At 31.9% G+C, this 14860-nt stretch overlaps 1 protein-coding gene and 1 long non-coding RNA gene across 3 annotated transcripts in view; one reads left to right on the plus strand and one right to left on the minus strand.

Moving 5' to 3' along the window:
* The window catches only part of LOC114880310 (collagen alpha-2(IV) chain), a 79012-nt gene that overhangs the window by 24113 nt on the left and 40039 nt on the right, over window positions 1-14860 (minus strand). The window lies entirely within an intron of this gene.
* LOC123989289 lies at window positions 532-12939 on the plus strand. Of its 2 annotated transcripts, none has more exons than XR_006830525.1 (3): window positions 532-1568; window positions 6215-6541; window positions 7791-12939. It is a non-coding gene; the product is annotated as an uncharacterized LOC123989289 (long non-coding RNA). The 2 variants fall into 2 exon arrangements; XR_006830524.1 differs by lacking the exon at window positions 532-1568 and adding an exon at window positions 4134-4451.

Genomic DNA, 14860 nt, shown 5'->3' on the forward strand with positions numbered 1-14860 from the left:
ATTGAACTACAGGGTGTCAAAATATTCACGTATAAAGTGTAACGCGTTCAATATCCTTCATTTGTTAGACATATTTTATGTCATTTAACAAAAATTTGACTCAAAACTGTTAATAACTATAAGAGAAACGGATTTAATAATTAAAAGATGACAAAACATGTATTATCATAATATATTTATTTATATTTATTGTGATTTATACCAAATCATTCGTGAAAACAGTTTCGACAATTATGAAAATTTGTTATGGTATATTGCAAGGACGAAATAAAGTTTTGGATTACGAATATACACGTGGAATGCAGTTAACTGGTTAATAATCGTATCTGGTACTGTTTTTCTATCATCGTGCGCAGCGGCCAAGGTGGGTGTAATTTCATTCAATCACCATTTTCTTGAAAAAGTGCAAAAAACGTGCACCCAATTTTTTCAGATTCTAATAGAGGAAGGTTCACTCTTTTCTGTAGTAATAATTAAACATTCGGCAAATGCCGGCATTTTTTTAAAATCAAACACAAAGTTGAGATTTTATTTAAATGTACTATGTTTGAATCAGATCCTATTATTTAAAAAGTTGTTAACATTTTAACTTACTTTATGCACTGAATAGAATCTACACTAATCTAGTCAACTTTATAATTCATTTGAATTTTATCTTTCCGAGTAAAGTTTTTTAAAATTGTACATTAAAGTTACGGGTAATATTATCAGCGTTTCGTTTTGACGAATTTCTACTTACTTTGAGTGCGAACCACGGCAAAACGGAAGGAAATATGAAAAAACGGATTACACTACGTTAAACTACAGTTTATTCTCTATCGATGTATGTAAATAGTTTTTCAATTTTCGAATTCACGAAAATCGACTTTTGATCGCCGAAAGCCGTTTTGTCCCACTGTGCGACGTATGAAGCGTATCTCTAACCCTAATAGTTTTCAAATTGTAAAGTGATACGGATGGACGTGTTTGCGCTTTATATATAAGATTCAACGCAAAGCAGTATACACGACTAAGCAGAGTGCACATATTATTCCCGTTTAAAAAAGAATATCCTGCGAAAAATTGGCTCAGCGTGGGACTAGCAAGCGCGAAGTAATTTGCATGCTTGCAATTCCACTAGCCGCGAAACTCGAATTACCCGCGTAATTAAGATGCACGCTCGTGGTCTCTGTTAATTAACCGCGTGTTCATGCATCGTCTTTGGCTTCGAGAAGCGGAAACCGCGCAAAGAAACTAGCGACAGCGTGAAAAGGATGATTCGTCTTTCGCAATTTAAAAATGTTTGCGTCAATTTTATTTGGTTAAAAAAAAAAGAAAAATATAAACGAAAAGTGAGAACAGAACAAAGAGGGATGAATAGAGAACTCAGAAAGAAGAGTTTGGCGATTTTTCGCGCCTTTTCACGCAACATTTACGCCAGTCTAAAAACGAGGGTTGTTTGCATCCTCTTACGCTCGGTTGCCTTCCTCAGCGAATCTGTGGGGTGTTTCTAATCCTGATGCAAACATGATGGCTGTTTGAGCGATACGAAACTTGGTGCTCAACTCATCACCCGCTTCAAAATGATGGTAATGTTACTGATAAGGTATTATTATGTTGTAAATTTGTGATGATTATTGAATATTGATCAAACAACAATTAATACTTCACGGAATTAAATAATTCCGTGAAACGAGAAGTAAAGGAAATTCATGATAATTTTGAATAAAATTAAATATATGAATATTTTAACCCTTGCAAGACAGACGCTTTGAATTACAGGCACATGACAGGCTCATAATTACAACGTTATTATATAAATTGCAAAGCGAAATTATGTACAAAATATAAAATATGCTGTCGTCTGTAAATAGTATTTTTTTACATGAACTTCATTAATGCACTTTTCATATTTTGCATATTTTATATTTGTACCTGGATTAAAAAAACCTTGTAATCGTTATGAAAAGATTGATGGATGCTCTGATAAACTTTGTAATAAATTTTCACTATGATGCATTAATACTGTTAATTATATTGGTAAATTTAATACCTATATTTAATTATGTCTGTAAGTTCTAATAAAAACGAAATTTGAATGCAGACTTAAAAAAAAATAAATTTGAAAATTTTGTAATATATTATGAGCTTTTATTATTATTATTTTAGATAAATATAGGATAGATATAACACTCATAAAAAAAGAAAGAAAGGATATGAAATGAAATAAATTTTGGCAGCCTGATTTATTATAAGCAATGTAAATGTATGTCCGTCACCACAATAAAAGAAATTTATATCTGACATACACCTTTAAATTATGAATCACGAATGTTCGAATAAAATGTGGACAGCAATACGATGTATTTAATTCTCACAGTAAACCGATATTTTATTTGCTCACATGCAATTCATTATGTTCACATTCTTGCCTGGTGTCGCATGCACTTTCAGATTCTTGCACGCAACCGATTACATGGGCTTAATTAAGCAGATAAAGACGATATTCTTTTCGTATAATTTTCAAACTTTTCTATATAAAATATAGTAGTCTGATAACAATTAAAGTTTTGTTTTTTTATATATTTTGCTTCAAAATTCTATCATAAAGGGTTAAAAAAAATCACCATAAATGTAATGAAAATTTATTAACTCAAATGGTGCTTACTTCGATTGAAAATTATTATTCATTAAATTTTTATAAATGATTTTACAGGGAAAAATGCAACGGTCGCCAACTTAATATTTATTTGCTTAACGAACTGATTTCATTCAAATTCATTCATTTTTAATACTTTATACCAATTCTGTAAAAAGCAATGTGAAAGTTATGATTGTCGCTACAAGAACATTTTACTTTTCCTTTTAGATACACTTATCATATTGACCAGATTCGACAAAGTCCTTGAAATTTTCGTGAACAGATAATTTATATTACGTATTATACAATTTTCAATTATACTTTATTTTTAATATAAAAATTCAAATTTCATTTGAATGAGACATTGTAAATTTCTTATACATTTATATCTTTTACTAATTCAGACCTAAATTTTTATGTTCTAATGGAAAATTCTTAACCTTGTTGATCTTCTTCCGTCACGATCAACGCACTTATCTTGCGTATGATTACGCATACAAAATCTTAGCTTTTAAAGAAGCTTAAAAAAGAAACGGCTTTATCAGTTAACCTGTTGCACAATTTCCAAGAAACATGCCTGATTGAGAATAGTATGCAACAACATTGTATAATTATTGCGTGTTATTTTCTTTAGTTCTATAATTTTACATTCTTTTTTTATACAGGTCATTAATTCACATAAATTTTCAAATAATCGCATCTACACGCATTACGGCATGCTTAGTTGAAATACTCACAGCTTCCATAATCCAAAGGATTATAGATCAACTTTTATCCTATCTCAATTTTGCACATTTAACTGTTTAAATATTGTAGAATTTTTTCTAGATCTGCAAAAGATGACATAGACAATTTTGCGAAAATAAAGGGTGGTAGGAAGAGGGATGGAAATAATGTAACACGAGGGCTATTTTTATATAAATTTTTGAAAATAATAATAATATATGAATCTTGACGCAAATTAGACGACTATTTTTATAGTGAATGCTGGCGAGTGGCTGGCGTATGTTATGTTATTACTATTTCTTTATTTTTTAAAATATTTTGAAATATGTCTAGTTTGATATATTTTTTACCTTTTAAGCGAAGTTAGAATGTTCTACGTGCTTTTCATATGTTTTATCATTATTTTGGGACATTTCGAAATAAAAGTTAGAATAATTGAGTTCAGGAGGGCAATATAGTATCCAAATGGGTAAAAATAAAAGGGTACAAAGAAAATAGATGTATCGCCCATGAAAACGGGATCGTTCTACGAGCAAGCACGAACGAAATTTATCATCGCGAGCTTAATGATCCCGTATTTCACGCCTTAATTATATCCGACATCCGGAATTGATGAACTATGCCCGATTCTGTGCGTACCAGGAATACCGCGTGTTCAGCGAAACTGAAAAATTAAAAAGGCGACCGACCAATTCGTGGAATTATTTATGCAAACGCGCTGATTTATCTTAATTATTTATCTTAATTGCTCGTGATCGAGCGATCCTCCGAGACGTTGCAAGGAAAACGAACGAGACGTGGCTCGACTGTTCGGGACCGATTAATATCGAATCATGGTCGAAAGTAACGTATTCGGGTCAGATACGACCGAGTTTGACAGCCATCACCATGATTAACACTTGCGGGAATTTGTACGTCGTGTGAAAGTCGCTGTTATCGTCGCGAATACGAGGTTGCGAAATTTTTTTTCACTCGATAACACGAACCTTTTCGTCGTTAAATATTCGTCGCAGGATCAAACATGAAAAAAGAAAGTATAATGAATATCGGAAAAAATCAATGGCTAACCCAGAAGGAGGGGAATAGGAGCAATCGGATCCCAAGGGTAACAAAATATACAAATATATTATATCACGAAAAAAACTTTTGGATAAGTTTCCGAATGTCTCCACCAAAATTGAGAACTCAGGTTCGGTATACAACCTAAATTGACTACCAGAACCCGATTAAAATTGGTTTCAGAGCTGGATGTCTTACCGTTTTTGAAATATCGTGGTAAGAAATTTTTGTACAATTTTGGGACTACGTATGCGCTATTCGATACTGAGCATGCGCTATTCAATACTGCGTATGCGGTATTCGGTACTGCGCATACACAGAACCTAACCTAATCTAACCTCACGATATTTCGAAAACGGTAAGACATCCAGCTCTGAAACTAACTTTAATCGGTTTCTTATAGTCAATTTAGGTTATATACCGAACCTGAGTTCTCAATTTTGGTGGGGCCATTCGGAAACACATCCAAACTTTTTAGATATATACATAGGTACCTAAACAGATATTAAAATATAAATTACAAGCAAATTTTTAATCTTGTAAAAAGGGGTATACCTATGTAATAGGTATATTACGACAAGAAAGACTCTTGAATCTGCCATTGAAAATAATCTGAATATTGAGAGATAAATAAATGAATGGATATTTTGGAAAATTAATAATCAATTGTAAGATTTTATTTCACTATATGAATATATGATATACAGTGGCGTGCAAAAGTATTCGGCCACCGCACCGTTTAAAACAGAATACCTCATTTAAAATTGGACCACATGACTTGGGGTTTTTCGAGAAGCTATATAAATTAATTTACTAGGATATGTGCTTTCATCGTTTTAAAAAAATACAATTTGTCGAAATTGGGAAAGAAATAGTAAAAGGCAATTTTTCAACTTTTCTATGTGAGCCTATAATGAAAATTTAAAATATGTCTTTCGTAGATTCAAAGAAGTTATGTGTATCCTGACATCGAGATCGGTTAACGCATTTTAATTACTTATAACTTTTGCCCCCTGTAGATAAACGGGGAAAGAGAATAGGGCATAGATTGGACAGTTATTGTCCTTGATAAATTCATAGAACCACAAACCGTTTGTAATTGCAAGATATTTCAACGGGCTTTTATGAAAATCATGCGCGTTTTACTAATTATGACCGAACAAATGCGCAACGCCGAAATATTAGCGAACGAGTATTGAGTCGAATATCTTTGTCGATCGACCGATTTTGGCATTTTACCGGCCGCATTGCGTTTGTCAAATAGTTCATTAACAGACAGACGAAGATTGATCGGCGCATAAGGGACAACTTTGTGTTTAAACCAAATTTCATTATGCTTGAAACGATTTGTAATTGCTCTGTCGTTTTATCTCGAGCTTGAAATAACTTCATTTTTGATGCTTAATTTAGAACTTATTACATACACTTTTACACTCTGCAGTCTAGTATTTTTTTTCTATTTATTAAAATTATTTTCAATTATTCGTTGAATATTACAATCAATATTTTAGAATTGAAAATAATGTCAAATTAAGGATAAGAAATTTTTTTGAAATTTTTATTTTTCAGAAATTGTTAAATTTGATGAATGCTTTAGGTAATGGCGATTAACACAGTCGCCGTAAATGTTGTGGAGTCGTGTCAAGCTCAATTAATATCATCAACATTGATATTAATAATCATAATAATATTGTAATAATTACTATTCTATTAGTGAATATTCGCGGTGCACGGTTCGCAACGAACCTGTTAATTGGACTCCTATCGAAAGATTAACATATTTTATGCAAATCCAAATGTGCGATGCAGGTGAGAAAAATACCACAACATTTGTCACGATTCAAGAAAGTTTTGAGCGAGAAGAAAATAAAGGGTCAGAAAGTTTCTTTACCCTCGGGAAAGGTGAATTTACAAGCTAAGAATACCAGTAACTGGAAGGTTGAAGATACCGATGTCTACCAAGTATGGTCACTTTCGATACAAATTGACACACTTCCTTTTAAAGGCTTGCACTGATTGGCTGGCTTGGTGTGAATTCAAGGAAAGAACTGAATTTACGATGACGAGTCATAAATCAAACCCTTAAATGGAGTACACCGAATTTAAAACGCACGCCGAAAGCATGCGTTGAGTGTGGTACGTACATATTTTCCATGAAATGTGAATGATAGGTTTAACAAAAAAATGTAACAGAGTACTTTTCTTCGATTCATAATACTAAATTATTTTTTAGCTTATAACAAGCTTTGGTTAATAAGTAAAATGTAGTTAAATATTGTTATTTTATTATCGAAATACACCATGTTTTGTATAGAAATAGGTGGTAAATTTACTATACTTTGCGATGAAAATTTTTGAAAAGTTTCAACTAATTAGAAAATCAAAAGCACCAACCCATATTTTAAATTTTCCCTTAATAAAAAATATGTAACAAAAAATTCAATCGTTTCAATGGTAGAGAACTTTTTTCGATTCATAATACTACATTATTTTTTAGCTTATAACAAGCTTTGGTTAATAAGTAAAATGTAGTTAAATATTGTGTTATTTTATTATAAATAGAAATACAGGTTTTGCATAGAAATAGGTGGTAAATTTACCATACTTTGCAATGAAAATTTTTGAAAAGTTTCAGTTAATTAGAAAATCGAAAGCAGCAGATCTTATTTTAAATTTTTCCTTCATTGAAACACACGTAGTTTTTTTATTTCAACCAACGAATCAATACTAATCAAACATTTATTAATTGGATTTTAGTCGAGCACCGATGAGCCTATTAATGAAATTTGAAAAAGAATTTTGTTGCAATGAAATCATCGAAATATTTTTCCAAAATATTCTCTACACTCTACAGCCTTGGCCAAAAGTATTAAGCACCATATAAAACATAAATTATTTAAAACTATTTTTGCGTCAGAAAAAAAATTATATTACTGAAATATAAAGATAAACATTTTTTATTAAAATTTTGCAATATTTTGTTAGGGCAATTGAAAGGTATCAAAGAAGTAGGTATGTAGTTTTCACAGTAAGTTGTAATAATAACACTGCTTAATACTTTTGGCCAAGGTTGTTCAATCGCTTGTATAATTAAACCACAAACAGAGGTAATAATTCCGCAGAACCATTGTTACCCAATAAATATTGAAATATTGATATTACAAACATTAACGTTACAAAGGATACCAGAGGGAAAAATATTCGCTCGACACAGACGTTATTTTGATTGACACCGCTTATTAAAATATCGCACAATTTGATGGAGAGAATACGTTGACGATTTTCAATTAGCAGGATCGGTCATCCGATTACACTTTAACGAACGTGCCAGCTGATAGTCAATTAACTTCGTTATCGAAACTAATTGCTTTTTTTTTCGTTTTAGGTTTATAGATAAATTGTTCGCTCAAATGCTGTCAGACGTTAAGGAAGGAAGGGTAGGAAGAGCGTATCTGGATATGAGATCACTCGACATCCGGTTCCACGTTGGCTGGATGCAGAGAATGATCTGTCAATGGGAAGTGCGTTATCACAGTACGCGTGGTATGTCATCCTCCCTTTTTTTTTTCATTCTTCTCCCCCTTTTGCTTCTGTTCTGCGTACGATTTTAATGGGACGACCTAATTTTGCGAAAATACACGAGGAAAGATAAATTCAACTGAACGATTGAAATCGTTCCCTTGATTAAAGCAATAAGCTTGGTTATGGAGATCTAGAAGGCTTGCGAAACTATGGGGTAAGTGCATCGAACGTTGAACTAATAAGTAACTTTGCGAGGCAAAGTGTTCTATGAAAGTTATGTCTTCGTAATAGCATTATTTCTTATATGCATTACATGATTGCATCTTCAATAATAATGCAATTTGCGAAACGAAGGGGTAAGTATATCGGTGAGTGAAGTAGTAAAGAATTTTATATGTAATAGAATTATTTCTTGCAGCCGTTATTTAATTTAATTTTTACAGAGTATAATACTTTTAGAACAATGCTATTTTTTATACGTATTACACGATTGTATCTTATAATTCTAAAGGATAAATGTATTGATAAGATAACAAGGAACTCTTTTTCAAGAAATTTCATTTTCATATATAAAAAATAATCTATAGATTTTAATAAAGGAAATAAATTTCGAGTTTCAAATTTTCAATTTTATTAAAATACAATTTTCTAATCAATTCTACGAGTGATAGAAACAAAATACGATAATTAAATTGACTAGACAAAGTTTTTACATGAGCTAAACGGTGCTGATGCTAATTGGACGCTAATCAGAGCGTTAAGAGTACTATGTTGGAATGATTTCTTTCAGAATACTTTACGGATGATAAAAGGATTAATGCTTCTAATTGTTCAATTAATTTGGTTACAGAATAAATAACATTATTAGAAAGTAAAAGCTAAAGTAGAATCTTGAATGAAGTAAATTTAGCCACCAAGAAGAAATAATTAATAATTAGTATGAAATTTATTCCTGCATATTTGAATACTAATTTTTACATAAACTGAAATATTTTGTTGTCCTGATGAAACATTAACGACCAAAAAGAGACGTTAAACTAAAGTATCGTTTTTTCTTCTTTTATGAAACTCCATAAGTTAGGTGAAATTTCGTATTTACTGAGTTTTTTGCGCCGAAAGTATGGTCTGAAAGTTGGAGGTATTAGATTAAAGTGATACGTAGACGATGGCAGAACGGAAACGTTTCTCACCCCCGCATTCTGTGATATGGGAGGACGAGCGAGCGCGTAGGACTCGCTCGCGTGTATCCGTTCCGTGGCTGTTATCAACTTTCGATGTATCTTATCGCTCCATGAAATGTACCGGCAAATCAACAATGGGTTGAATATGAATTGAAAAAGATTAGCCTAATTTTCGATTTATCTTGCGCGAGTTCATTGTGTTCATATCCTGTGACATTCATTTTTTAACGTTGCAACAGATAGTTACAAAATGCACCTTGTTGCATTCATGATCGTCCGAATTTTCTGTGTTATTAATTAAGACCAAGAAAATATTTTTGATTAATTATGTAGGAAATGTACAATTAAATACAAAATATGTATACAAATACAGTGGTTATTATACCTACATTAATGGGGTTGTCAAATAATTTAAACACTGTTTATGTCATGAGTAGCATTTAAACGATTTTCTAGAAGTTTATAAAAAATATTCACTAGTTTATTTAACAAATTAATTTGTCAAATGTAAATGTAACCTAATGATAGATTCTAAATTAACAAACCAAATGGAATAAATTTTATTGCCTGTTTTGCGGTTATAGTTTGTTACATGATATCCTCAGTCAGTTAATAATACATCAACTCCGAATATAATTGATTATTATTTTAATTTTTCCTCTGAGATGATTATTTAAAAATGACGCAAAATTCACAGAAAAAATTTAAACGGGACGTATTCCGAATTTTATTGTTTTTCAAAGCAAACGTATACCGAGGTACCATTGTATATCTTATTATTCGAAATTATGAATGAAAACTATATTAAAATAAAGCGAGAGATGGACTCTTTGGGGATTTGACCTACCTCAGACAAAAATTCGAATTACGTCAAGCGGAAAGAAATCGTCATTCACAGTTTGTTACAAGTCGAATCCGCGATACAAGTCGTAAGTTTTTCTTGTATCGGTGACAGGGTGGTACAAAGTGCGAATGTCACGAGGGGTTAATGGCACGTAGGTTGTTCGGTATCAAAGAAGGATAGCCGCGAGGCAGAGAGGCGTATATGGTCGGTGAAACTGAGATTTCTTTATCGGCGCTTAGATACCCTACTTCGTTGAAGCGAAACAAAATAGGGGTAACACGTGCTCGTCCCGGCCTCGTCAACGTCGCCGTCTCCATTACCACGTGGGCGTAGGCGTAGATCTCTTCTTCTTCCTTTTTTCCAACCCCGTGTATTTTCACGTTAGCTTTTAACTTGCTCTTTGATCAGCTTGCATGATGATCGCCACGTGGAACAACTAGGATTTTCTAATTGTTTACGGGACAAACAGGTTTTGCCGATATTAATAGGCTCTTTGATGAGTCAAATTTATTTTTTTTTGGGTGATAGTAAAACGCGCTGGGAAACTGGTAATAGGAAGATGTTATTAGAAGGGCGATGAAAATTTAGGAAGAGGCTGAATAAAAATGGAAAAGAGGCAAATGTCACCGTTTTATTATTTTAGGAAAAAGCAAGTTGAAGGAAAAATTATTTATTGTTTTTAATTAATGGAAAAAAATACGGCATGTGCCTGGTTTCCAATGAACCCCTTATTAATTACTTAATGATGTTATGAAAGTTTGTTATTTGGTATTTGGGCTATTGAAATTCATTCATGAATATTTCCTATTCACTAAATTCTTACTAAAATAAAACATTAGTTTTATTCCTCTGGTCTCTGTAATAAATACAGAACACAGTAAATTTAAAATCCTCTTTGCAAAGAATAAAAAGTGAAGGATTAACTTTCTGTGATTCATTGTAATACATGTAGAACAGAACGATAAATTCGATTTCAGGTATTCAAGTGAAATACGTGATTAGAGTTACAAAGCAGTACATAAAGTAAAGCACCACATGAAACATTTAGTTTCACTTTTTCTGTTTTTATTCATTCTCTTACAAGCTCATAATTCAAATCATTTTGTAACCTCAAAATGAATGATTTTTATTATACCCATGGTTATAACATTTTTTTGCTTATGTGAATTAAACAAAAAAAAAAGAATTAAAAACATTGAAATTCAATATCATATACCTATGATCGTTGGTATCGATGGTCGAAAACTCGGCTGTGTGTACTTATTTAAAACGGAAATATTAACGCGGTCGCGTGTAACGCAGAGGAAAACGCGAGAAATCGGCAATCGAGCAATCTCAGGACGGAACTGCAACAGGAAAGGTCCGCGTTTCCAACGTTAATTCGTGCCAATCCTGATAACGAGACAACGACGTAGACGACGACTTCATCGACCCGTCGCCTCGCGTCGTACAAAGTATGTAGTTGCAGCACGTGGGTATGCACGTAATATGTAATATCTGGGTAATCGTTACGTAGATAGGGATCAATGCCAAACGCGAGGAACGCGAGATGCTGTAATTTATCATTAACGCCTACATTCGCCGGCCTGGGCCGAATCGTTAACCCAAAGCGTAGAATTGTGCCATTCCCACTACGTACTCGGTAATTTCGGAGCGAGGTCTGCCGCTTTTGTTCGAATTCAACCATTCTGTTGCGATCGAAAAATGGAGACTGATTTCTTTTCATTTATTTATTTATTTGGTTATTTCAGGTGAATTAACGAACGTTTTAACTGGTAGTGAATCGGAGGCTAATTATTAAGTTTTGGAAACTCTTGTGAACTTTTGGGAAAAGTGTAAAGTTTCGAATTTTGCATTTTCCTTATAAAGACATCACCCGAAATATCCTCAGAATTTTGTATGTTGATATAGAATCTTTTCATGTTGGTATTCAAAGAAAAGGATCTACGGCTTTTTTAGGAACTTTGCTATTCGATGAGCCAAATAAAAAGTCTACAATCAATTCTATTGTATCAATAAATCTGTATCTGACAGCCAGACTAACCCAAGTCCATTTCCATTACTTTTCAGTAGAGCAGAAAAACAAGACCGGTCATACATTGCTTTGGGTAGAAAAAGTAATTCATATGATTATATCTCCTTTATTTAAAATGCAATATGTATATGCCCCTATAACTTTTATAAAGTAAAGAAAGAATAGTAAAATAATGTACATAAGTCGATTTTGAAAAAAATGGGCTTGAATTTTTCATGTCATTTTGCATAGAAATATATTAGGATAAAATGACTGAACAATTATTAGATTCTGAGATTTACATATTGAGTAAATATTTTTATTAAGGAAAGAGAAAAGAAATTGCCAAAGACTAGTTCAATTTCTGAGATGTTCTTTTTGGAAAAATAATAATAGTTTTCAAATGATTTTATTGACCTAAGAAAGTTTTGTTAGAAATTATTGATAGTTGTAGTCACAGTAGGCAATGGAATCAAACTCGTAACACATTGTGGAAAAATAAGTCGAACAATAATTATGGAATGAATTTTATGAAATTGCAGAGATTTTTATCTTTGGATTCACATTAATGAACGGTACATATTTATTTAAAGTATCTATTATAAATAGAATCAAAATGTCTGGATATCGTTTTAAAATCTAGAGGAGAATTCATTTGCGTTTGTTCGATCGTTTATGTGAAAGAATACCCCATCAAACAAGAACATCTGGTCAACGAAAAAAAGCCATGACATCATGCTACTTCTATTTTACAGTTCGTCTTACATCAGTTTATTTTTTATATTGATACTTCACGTTTTAAACATAGAAAAGTTCAAATGTTTTTTGTTTTTTAATTTAATTCCCTTACTATACTACAAATATCATGAAGAAATTCAAGTACTTTTATTTGTTAGAAACTTAATATTTTTAAAAAGTAACGTGTAATTATTAGCAGTTTACTCTATAAATTTTTCCAAAAATGAAAACATAACGAGATATTAGTACTTAAGTAATACTATACTGTAGATGGAAAATAATATTAGAGAACTAAATTTTTACAATGAATAATTTACAATGAATACTCCTGTGGATTTTGAAATTTTAATTTTCAATTTTCCACTTCATACTATCAGTGTAGTACTGTCGAATATTATAAAATATAAGGTTTATTATTATTATATAACATATTCATGTTATTGCTATTAAGCAATGGTATTTAAATTATATAACATTAATAGTAATGGTATTTAAAATTTCTTTTTTCTTCGTTCTTTTCTGATAACTTCATTCTGTTTAAAATGGTTTCAATCAACATATGAATGCAATCAGATATCCAGTTTCTAGCAAACTCGTCGTACAAGCAGGGTCGAAGAAACCACGAAGAGGAGTGTCCATTTTTTCGTTCGCTGCATTGAACGCAGCATCCGTTCTCCAGAAAGGACCATGACATCAGCAAGCGCTCCTTTTGCAACAGGATTTCGTGTTCTCTCGCGAAATTGTTACCTCGAGCAGGCAACATTGAACCAGCGCAGCGTATAGAACTTTGTGAATCGCGAGAAAAGTAATGATAAATGCTAACAATCTCGTCAAAACGACGACCAGGATAATCGAACGTGTTCGTTTCCACTTTACGATCGCCATAGCCAGACGTATTCAAAGATTTACGACGATCAGTCACATGAAATTTGCATACAACTGGCCTGGATATCAGCATTGTCGTTCGATATTCTTGAATAAATGAAAAAATTGTCAGGATATTGATTTTTATCTATATTCTCTCGTTTTATCATCACACGTCTCTCCTACGTTTTTGGATGTTTTGAATGTATGGTCCCTCCTACATCCATTCGTAAATCAAATCTATTTTGATAGAAATATGTAAATAATTATGCAAAGTTTTAAATATGACCGTACCATGAAGTTACTCGACGGTATTATTGACTATTGTTACTCTTCGTTGTGAATTCATTATAATTCCTAGAACACTGGGAGGCTTATTTGGTATCTACAATACGAGAAGGTCTTCTTACATTGAAGGTTAATGTAATTTTAATCGTTGCTGATAGCCAGGCTAATTTTATTGACGTTTATGACAGAAACTGATAGGTTTGATTTATGATACTTCCTTTGATTAATGAAAATGGGTTGATGATGAACAATGTTCTTATATTGCAGGGTGATTAAATGTGATTAACTAATTTTGAAGCGATGAATTAATTTTAAGATCGGTTGAATTTTTATTTCGTAAGAAATTTGTAAATTTTGTGATTATGTTGAACGAAGTGTTAATTAATTTGAAAAAGTTTGATAAAAAAATCACCACTTATTAATTGATTTGTATAAATTATTAGTGATGATTGTTTATTTAAATAGTTGACTATTGTCTGTATGTAATTTTCTCCAATGTATTATTAAACCAAAGAAACTAAAAAAATTAAAATCATTTAATACCTATATCTTTTTAAATCTTCAGTTTAGAGAAATGCAAATTTAACACCACAAATCTATGTAGTTCATGCGGATCAAATTGTTTACCAAAACTGTGTATAATTTTACGCTTGATTTATTCCAAATTTTTGTTAGGTGATCGCACAAATTTTATATACATACTTCAATATGAAAGATAATGGTCTTTCTGCAAAAATATTTCGCGTACATAGAAAGTTATGGAGATCAATAAAATTTTATAATGTTTCTATCTAACTATGGAAACCTTAAGTTTCAAATATAAACTTTAGACGTCCACGAACTTTAATTATTCGATGACAATCGTTTCATGGAAATTGCCAACAATGTCAGGCTTAATTAAACCATCGTTCATTCCATACATCGTATCTTTGAAGTAACAAAAAAAAGAGGTCAAAATGTTTCGAGAAAATACTGGCAACACTGCAATGGCCCAAAAGGTCGCT

This window comes from Osmia bicornis, chromosome 2, assembly GCF_907164935.1.
Source record: "Osmia bicornis bicornis chromosome 2, iOsmBic2.1, whole genome shotgun sequence".
In the NCBI taxonomy this organism is placed as follows: Eukaryota; Metazoa; Arthropoda; class Insecta; order Hymenoptera; family Megachilidae; genus Osmia; species Osmia bicornis.